The sequence below is a fragment of the Xiphias gladius genome, chromosome 17, assembly GCF_016859285.1.
Source record: "Xiphias gladius isolate SHS-SW01 ecotype Sanya breed wild chromosome 17, ASM1685928v1, whole genome shotgun sequence".
In the NCBI taxonomy this organism is placed as follows: Eukaryota; Metazoa; Chordata; class Actinopteri; order Istiophoriformes; family Xiphiidae; genus Xiphias; species Xiphias gladius.
The window spans coordinates 19,527,568-19,538,063 of NC_053416.1; positions in this window are offsets into that span (position 1 = coordinate 19,527,568).

A 10,496-nucleotide genomic window follows, 5' to 3' on the forward strand; every position below is an offset into this window, starting at 1 on the left:
CTCTGAGAAGAGTTTTCCACACAGGTCTCGAGCATTTCTTTACACTGCCTTGGCTGCAGACATCAAACTAAATTATCAGACATCACTTTGCATTATAAAAATACATAAACTGTATGGAAAATCTCTTGGCCTCTAAACAAATAAAGACTTCAACCATCCCTTTTGGGGATCCATTGGGATTCACACAATTGACTGGGACCAGTTGCTTTTACTATGTTCAGGAGCTTTGTGAAAGATGTGGCAAAGTAAAAGCAGAAGATTCATGTCTCACGTGGTTTGATGTGCAAGACGTTTCTTGGTTAAAGGGACTAAGATTTTTTTTGATATTATAATTAAACAGCTAAAGTGTCTGGTAAATGAAAATAGACTAAATTAACACATCAATTGATTCACTGTGTTTATTTTGTCCTATATCATTTGTAATTTGTAGTGTCCATGTCAAGTATTCACGAACTATAATCCACATTCTGTTCTATTACTGTTTACGTAAATGGTGGCAGTAGGTACAAGTCAGAGTGACTATGTTAACCTGGAGGAGACTAATTGTCCTGTCAAATTATTCTTTACCAAAGACTCTGGCTCCGTGGTTTAATTAGGGTATCATTATGTGGCAAATGGTAAATTATATCTAATAAAATGATTCATTATACTGCATATGAAGTGCATCCAGCCAGAAGGTTTTATGACCATGTCAAGGTTTTTCTTTTTTTCTGCTTGTGTTTATGTGGGAGCCAGTGTGTTTCAATCAGTTGTTTCGGGGCAGTCACCCACAATTTCAGCTGAGCTTTCACTCTGATGCAGGGGGGACCAAGGAGCTTCAGCTATTAAAATGCAAATTTCCTGTGCAGTCTAGCAAGAGGACAGCAACTGAGGATCTACTTTTGTGTCAGCTTGCCCTCTTCATTTCCCATGTTAACGGAAGGAGCATTAGAAAAAAGTATATTATAATACTATAATGTCAGAAAATACACGAAAGCACGAATAAAAGAAAAGTAAAATTTATATAGGAATGTCATTGAAGAAGACTTAATGCTTTTCATTGTTGTTTTTTATTTATTATTGCGAGTCAATGTTGGCTTGTAATTGTTGTGGTTTATACCCCGCTTTCTGAGATTCAAAAACTGTTAAAATTATAAACCTGTTAAATGAACTGAAAGGCTGCATGTAATCTAATTGCATGCAATTTAAAACAATTTGAACTTTTTACATTTCATCAAAATCGAGATATCTCATCACTCTATTTTCTATTGTGTGCGACCAGGACCAGTTTTTCATTGTGGGAAATTGCATTTCTGTTTGCATAAATAAACAACAGACATATATACAAAATCACATTTACTGTGCTGTGTAGCGTATGTTTAAATCTTTTAGTTAAAGTTACATTTTAGATATTTCATGCATCTTGTATCCCACCAAAGCAACCAAGTTGAGTGCGTACAGTAGTTTCACTAGCCTGAGTACAGATAAGACAAGACAAAGTACAGAAGAGTGCAGATGAAGACACTGAACATTGCAGCAACAGGTGAACCAAAATTAAAGGTGATGGTAAAAGACAACACACCGTGTAGTATAGTACAAATTCATTTAACATCAGTGTTTCAGTCACCAGAATGACTGTCCTTTGTGTCGGCTCTATTATCGTCAAAGACGTGTCAGTTATAGTATGGTGTCAGCAGGTGGCAGTCTACTACCAAGCCAGTTTTCTATGAGGAGTCAGCTGTACATCAGGTGCATCCTGAAGACCATCTCCAACATTTAATAGTCCCACAATGCACTGGTGGTGGGCTGCGGATGGCTCACAATTAGGCTAAAACGCCCCAACTCATAATCCAATGGAGACCAGGACATGGCAATTAACCCACTAATACAGCAGGCCATTAGAGCTCCCTGTCTGTGTCAGCAGCCCCAGAGTATACAGCACGTTTACCGTGGGGCTCTTGGATACATATTAGGAAGGCTAATTTAATGTAATGACCCATTCAAAGAGTCTTGTGTACAGTATGCATTTGGTTATAGTAGATAGGAATATTCAGCATCATTGTATGCTTAGGAAAACGTGGGTGAACATACAGTGAGTTCTTAAATAAATCAACTTTTAAAGTGAAATAGCTGTTATGTATTAGATGCATAAGCACAACCACAAAGTCTTTGATTTACTTGTTGCTTTCCACTGGTCGAACCACACAACAGATCAGTTCAGGTGGTTTTCTTTTATCACTTTTTTTTTTTTTTAAAAATAAATAATAAATATTTCGTCTTACATTTTTAATTTCATTAGATTTCTCGAGGCTTTGATGCTTCACCCTGAGGCTTCTTTAATTTTTTTACATCTGTGTTTTTAGCTGAAACTGAAAGAGAGCCATCTTTCCCTAAAGCCTGATTCCATTAATCTGATGCCATTAAGACAGTATAGCAGGAGAAATATCAACTCACTAATGGAACCTGGACAGGTTAAAACTGCTTTAAGGTAGCACCAGGTGCTGGAGAAAGGAAGGTTGTCGCCATGGTTGGTTGCTCCACTGAGGCCGTGACCCTCATACGCCTGACCTTTGTTCACATAGACCTTGATATGGGCCACCACACTTCATTTTTATAGAGGGCTTGTGTGTGCACCATAACCCTTATAAGAAATACAGTTCTTGTGCTACATATTTTAGACCGCTATTGTCTGTCTTTTGAGACCTAAAAACCTTGTGTAGCCTTTATATGATATTTTGTGAAATCATTTTCAAAATCGTATTATTAGTCAGAAACTGCTGAATATTTTATTTTATTTTTTAATTGAATACACCAGGGTTGCAATAAACATATCTGTCAGATTTACGTACAAGGACATTTGTTATTTTAATTAAGAGGCATGACAATCAATAATGACATGTTACAACACAATGCTGACTGAGGACTGATGTAGAGACATTGAAATTAAATACTACTGAAGACATGCAGGTACTATTGATAATTTATACTAGATATGTTGAATGAATAATATTACTGCGTCAGCACTGAAATAAACTATTTGATTTTATTCAAGGACGAAAGATGAGACTGAAAGTGATTTTCTCTTCGTCTTTTTCCCTTCGTTGCCAGTTTTCATGTAAGAAAATTCTCCGATTTGCTCCTGGACTGTGTGTGTTACAGTACCCAGGGAGCAATGGCTGATGAGGGGGGCTGCCTTGTCATAATCACACATGCAGACAGGGCTCACTGTCTTTGTTATTACAAACTGCAGCCCCGGGAAACCATTTTACACAAAACAAAGGGTAAACCCTCTGCACGCCTCTGTGTTGCTCGATGTGGCAAGATGCCAAATCCCACTCTCCAGCATACATAGGGGGTCAGGGCTTCCTTAATGCACTCTGATCACTGGGACTCATCTAAACAAAGAACTGCTTGAATTTGCTGCCATTTCTGACCTCTAGACCGACTGCTGGCATAGTTCATCTCAGACAGAGAGGGAAACACATTTTATATCTTGTATTTATTTGAATGGCACTTTGAATTGCTTATTGTCTTGTTGAAAAAATTCTGTATGAAAGAAGGACCCACTAGACTAGAGTATTGTGAAAAGTGACAATGTGCCTGGAAACCACTTTCAGAGGATTTATGATTGACTGTGTATTTTTATAGTTATCACTTATGCCATTCGCTGCCTCTCGTAGGGAAAGGGTGTCCAAGATTTCTCTTTTAAGCTTGAATCTTCCTCCACAGATTGTTGTGGAAACATCTACACACACCTCTACTTCTGCACTGAAATCAGAGCTCTTCTGTTTCAGAGTAGATTTGGCTTGATATGGCTCTTATGATGGTTCATGTTTGCCTCTTCCTCCATAGCACGTCCAGTCAAAGACATGACCTTTGACCAATGGGATGCAGCAAAGGGAACACACGTCTTGCCCTTTTAGGCCCTTTAAAGTGGAAGTGATTTGTTTATTGGCAAAGAATAATGCTACTTGATGATTAAGGTTAAATGATGTAAAGGCAGCATTTAGGTGATAAGGATGAATGGATTTAGAGGGAGGATAAATGATTGTGAGGATGAATGAAGAAGGAGGTTCTTGGACTTTGGCTGCTCATGTGGAACCTCAGAGGGAAAATGACTCAATGTTGGGAATCTATCTCTCAGGCTTCAGCCTTTTTGTAGCCCCAGATTGTATATCAGAGGCATGGAGGAGAGATTGGAGAGGTATACATAAAACTGAGTGTAGGAAGGAATGAGAGCATGAATGTGAGGATGAATGACTGCATAGAAGGCTGGGTAATGGGTTGAATGGGGTTGGAGGTGGAAAAGAGGGTGGTTGATAAGCTAAGACAAACACATGATGGGTTAACCAGGTGTAAGTGGGCTTGACAGGAGCGGCTCAGGAAGTAGAGTATGTTGTCCTCCGTTCACGGGTGGTTCAATCCTCAGCTCATCCTGTCCATATGTCGAGGTGTCTTTGAGCAAGACACTCAGTCAGTCTTTAGGCTACCCCCTTGCATGGCAGTTCGCTGCCATTGGTGCGTGTGAATGTGCTTGTGAATGGGTGTGAATGAGAGGCAAATTAGAAAATTCCTTGGGTAAATGTTCTATTTAAAAGCAGTCATTGACAGAAGTTTATGGGTGTAGTTGAGGTATGACCCCCTTCTCCTGGACCAGTGTTAACTTAAAGTAATTACCTCATTTATCAATGTACAACATGGTTCAGAGAGTAATACAGTAGTTTAAGTAAAAGTTCTACAGTATTATGGAGAATAAAGTAACTAGCAACCATAGAGTTATTAGAAAAATAATAATTCGGGGTTTAGTGCTGCAGGGATGCAAAGAAAAGTGTGACATTTGCTCTTCCAGAGATAGGACCAGAAAGCTGCTCAGAAGGCCAGCACACCCTACCTTTTAGATATGCACATTGTTACTTCAGTGTGTTGACAATGTCACGTGTTGGTCTGTTTCAATAGGTGCCACGATGGTTAGATATTTTAGGTGTGAATACTTGAGAAATTGTGTTTTTGTGTGTGAAAATAGGTTAAAAGTGTGTCAATACTCTGCAGTATGTGCGCATGCAAGTATCTCTGTGTGTGTCTGCATACGTGTGTAAGGCAGAGGGATCACACCGGTATAATATCTGAGCAAGAGCGAGATACGAGATGTTTTCCTTGCAGAATGCTGGGCAGGTTTGAGATTGAGGGTTCTGAAAAGATGGGGGACAAAAGCAAGTGAGCCAGAGGGCGGAGGGGAGTGGATGAGCCGGTGAGATGGTAATGCAGCATGACACCTCTGAAATGAATCCCTGGTTACCATGGTGAAAAAGCAGTATGGGACAGTCTCTCAGGAGCCTCAAATAAAGCCAGCTGTAAATGATGTTTGATTAGTATTTAGATCATGTTCCTGTTCGAAAAAGACATTTTGTCAGCTGTTTGTGCACCAATACCTCTGCTATTGTTCAGTCCACACCAGTAAACGTGAATCCTTACAACTCTTATCTTTACAGAATATTAACTCTAGTTACTAACTATAATCTATAAAGATTGATCGTTCAACTGGTATAACGAGATTTTGGTTTTTAGACATTTTGGGCAGTAATATTAGTTTGTTAGAGTCTACTGGTACTGAGTAGATTAAAAACGCTTTTGAAAACACGTGGCCGAAAAATGACTTAGAACATTTTATGCCATTTAGTGCATTGTATGAGTAATCCAAAATTAGATAAACTGTTTTTCCTATTCATTATTTTCCTGTCATTAGAAAGATAATAGCTAATTCACATATGGACTAACATTTCCAACACACTACGCAGGTGCAGTGGGATATCATTGCTTATCCATCCTATATGTAAATTTGCAGCGGACAATCCTGTTTGCTAAAGCTTAAGAGCAGGGAGGTATCTGTGTGCAACATAGCAAATATGGTGTTGGGGTGAGTGGGGCTGTCTTATTTATTCATGCATCTCAGCATGTTAACTAGATTTTATTTCATTTATTTGTCAATCAACTTGAGCATTTTGAGTGTAAATGCATACTTATGAAAAGTTCCAACGTGGTCTAAATATAGAAAATTAGACTATATTAGATTACTTGCATATTCGGGAAGGTGTTATACAGAAGGTCAAACTACCAGAGTCAATTCAAAGCATATAACTGATGTTTACTTATACAGAATATGTGGCAGATGAAGACTAATGTAAACAAGGCACAGTAGATGTCACGTCTGTTTGGCTATGGCCTCTATTGCAATATTTCATGATGTCTGAATTACAGAACTGTATAAATGTCCGTACAAAGGTGTTATAATATACATATACATATATGTATATATATATATATATATATATATATATATATTTTTTTTTTTTTTTTTTTTTTTAAATTTTAAATCAGAATAACTACTGCTCAGCGGATGTTATATAAGGTAGGCTGACTGATTGCCCTGTTGCGAAACACCTACCATCTTTCCACTGCTGCCTTTGCACTTCTCTGTTTTCTTCAGTCAGCCATGCCACCGATGGACTGCTTACCAAGCCGGAACTAATCACATCTGACTGCTATCTGTCTCCGTCAGTTACACACTAGGCACCTCATGCCCTCCTGCTACCATGCAGTGAAAAAAGATCCTACTACACATCCACAGCAGACACCTGCTGAATGTGTGCAACCCAGTCATTTTGGTGAAGTACAGGCAGCATTAACTTTAAGATACAGAATTGCTTTCATTATTTCATCCATTCATTCCTTTTACCTGCTTATTCCTATTGGTAGTGGGTAAGGGGGGCAGTGAGGGGTCTATCTCTGTGGACACTGGGCGGTCGAACACAGGGCTAACACAGATAGACAATCACTCACTCACACTTAGAGTCAGTTATTGGCTTACCTGACCTGCCTTGGGCTGTGAGAGGAAACACAAATTGAAAGAACATGCAAACACAGGTCAGGGTGGCTCTGGTAATCAGGGGGCATTATTTTCAGTAAATATTAATAGCTCTCATAAGAGAAAATCATTCTAGTCGCTATTGATGATGTACGTTAATAAATAATAACATTTTTATGTTGTTGCTAATTTTCATTGACCATTTCAGAGTGTTTTTGGTATGAATGAACCTGTCATTTGCAGCAGATTGCATTGATGCAGAACTCAATACTAATCAAACTGAAATGAAAGCCTTACCAAACCCAGAAATGTCAAACCCACTGATTTAAATAATCCAAATTTTGCTATTCACCAATTGTCGTGTTTTCAATAGCTACTGTACAACACATTTAGATTTCCCACTGGTAATGAGCTTACTAATTATACTAAAATGTATGCATTGTAGCATACGGTAGGCTACGAGAATAATTCAAAAGATTGTTATTTGAATGGTGTGGCACCAGATTGATGGATTTTTGCTTCCTCTCCTCAATGCATTCTTTTTTTTTAAATCTCCATCTAGCATATTTGATCCTATCCGTACACCTTCCTGGCCATATCTCTTCCTCATCCCCTCCTCATCCTCTTTTTCACTGTCTGCCCATGTTGCATGTATGGGGGATGTCTGACAGAGACAGATTGCTCAGCCACAGCTTAAAGGTGACTGCGTCGCTCCTTGTTCCCTAAAGCGCTGGATCATTGGAATCCATCATGGGCAGTAGCACTGGTCTCCACATAGACAGATCACAGGGAATAGACAACAACAGATGGGAAGCACAAGAGAGAAGAAGAAGGGACTATATCTGTTGAGTAAAAAAAAAGAAAGGGATAAAAAGAGAGTGGAAAGATAAGACTGGATAAAGGTTTAATAGTGCAAATGCTGAGGAGAACCACATGGGGGAAGGATGGAGAGAAGTGCTGAAGAGCTTCACCTCTGTTCACAGAGGAGTGTACTGGGGGGCTGGGTGGGCCTGTGGATGGGGGCATTTATCATTATTGGCTCGAACCTCCATCCCTTGCTCAACCTGACATCCCTCCCACAGTTGACATAAATCATGATTTCTCCATAATAGATTCCCTTTCTGCCATGGAGGCGAAGAATCTGCAGGACATATTGATTTCAGTGTCTTCTCACACATTTCAGGTCAGTAAAGTGATAAATAATTATCATCAACCAATACTGATTTGGAATTTGTGAGATGGGATATACTTTGTTTTTTCACTAGTTAATGGATGCATTATGTACTAAGAGGAGTAAACAATACTGAGTTTGCAGAGCTTGAGCACTCCCATTTTCTAGATAATTTCCGTTGAAGATATTGTATGGAATCACAACCATCAGAAAGTTTATAGGAAAAAAAGAATCTACTTGAACAAGCATTTTTTTGACAAGTTTTTGATTGAGTCTCCGAAACCAAAGAAATGTTTTTGTTTAACCCAATGCTGTAGGTGCAAACACTGAGAATCCAAAATAAAGTGGCTATACATCAAAATAATAAAATAGGAAATGCTCATATTCTAATCCAATAGCACATCTTGAATGTCGATAAAACCATCTCATTAACCTCAAAGTTGATATGCATTGGACCAGAAGAGAGGTTGAGAGTTACAGCAGGTGATAAGGAGCAAAAATGCACAAAGAGGACAGATCACTTTAACTCTAACTGAGCTGAGTAGGTATTTAAACATTAATAACTCCACTGTTGGTTTGAAGTTCAAGATCATTTGTCAAGCGCTCCACATTTAAACTATTAGCATACAGTGCACACTGTATGCACCTGTCTTGAGGTTTATTTGAGCCACAGATCATCAAACAGTAACAAAGAAAAAATGTACTTGTAGGACAATTTCAATTATTATATCATATAATAAGAGCTATAGTTGTCCCAAAGATATTTGAAAGCTTTGATTGTCAATTAAGAGCATTGTTTTTTAAAGGCGGCTGAGGAAGCAACAGATACACTACAAATAAGAGTCAAAATCAGCACCTGAATCATTAAAAGTCATAAATATTTCATTCAAGATCTTCTTATAATTAAACATTAAAATTTAACATGTTCTTTAATATATTAACCAGAAGGCACTACAGTACGGGACTATATTTTACAAGTGTCTTGATTAATCACTTAGCAGCAAATGCATTTTTAAATTATACTATAATTAGTCATTTTATGTTTCATTTGTGGCTGAAGATATATAAGGAAGATCTGATGGAAATTTCGATTGAAAGGATGTGATTCCTTATTAACAAACATGTTTCAATAAAATACATGGATCCTTCACATCTACGATGCCCTGTCATAGACGTGTTGATATGTCCTTTACTTTCTTTAAATACGGATGACTGAACTCCTGTTTCCTTGTAGAAAAAAACATTGTGTCATTGCTGCTGGAGATCTCATGCTTCAATGTGTTTTACTAGACATACTGTTAATGGAACATTCCTTCTTGCCTGAAGACGAGCTAACAGTGGCCTGATTTGTGAATACTCATTTACTCCCTATGCCGGTTTCAGACTGTGTACATGCTATTCCAAAGTAATTTGTAAAACACCAATGTAACGCAAGTGTTTCAGTCTATTAGGAAAGAGTTCCAGCACCATCCATTTGAAAAGTGATGTCTAAATATTAATTAACTCTGGTTATTGATTTTCCTTTTTACTTCCTTAATGACTATGTTATTTTTATGTTAGCTGGAAAAGAAATTTCCTCTCCATGCAAATTTTTTCTGCCTTGCTGCAATTGTCTGACCCTTTAAAGTACACCATACACACATTGTATTATTACTGATGTTAAATTAATAGTCAAGTAAGTCAAAGTCAATTGATATTATATATATAACAACATGTAGTACATTGGGCATTCACTGTACGTATAGTTAATTTTGATTCCTATTGTTTTGATTGTTTAAATTTGCATTTATGGCGATTTTATATGAAAGAATGCTAAATGACAGCTATTTTTGACCATTTAATTATATGAGAATGAAAAACAATTTGAAGCAACCTCATGAAAAGGAAGGATTTGACTTTTTTTTTTCCTGTCAAGACATCACACTGAAGGGCAGTAGAGAAGACTTATGGATTGTTGGTTGATCACACTGAATCAAAGATAATTCATCTAACTTGTGGTGATAAACCATAGCTGGGTAGAAACGAGGACTGTAAAGAAGTAAAGGGCCAAGAAGATGAGCCAGACTAGCTTCCTGACATGTCATGTTAATGATACCCATGTTTAACTACATATATGCGGATTAACTATGAGGCCCATACAGATAGAGCCCAAATAAATGATTGAATGGGTAAATGTAGTGTTCTAGGCTTTTGATAAAGGACTGCATTTCCCTAATGATAAAACATGAGCATCCACCAAACTGCTGTTTTGGCCTTTGGTTTTATAGCCCAGTTCGCCACACTCCTCTAGCTGTCACCAGCACTTTCTAAGATAACCTAATTACAGGGAAAAGGCTCTCTTTTGTTTGATAATTAGTAAAGTTATTAGACCTCTTGCTATGGATATTGTCATAAGAGGAGAGTGGAGCTTTTGGGCGACCAGATCCCGGTAATGGGACTGATCCATTGTTGCAGGTAGCAGTGTCACAGCTCCAGCAGAAACAT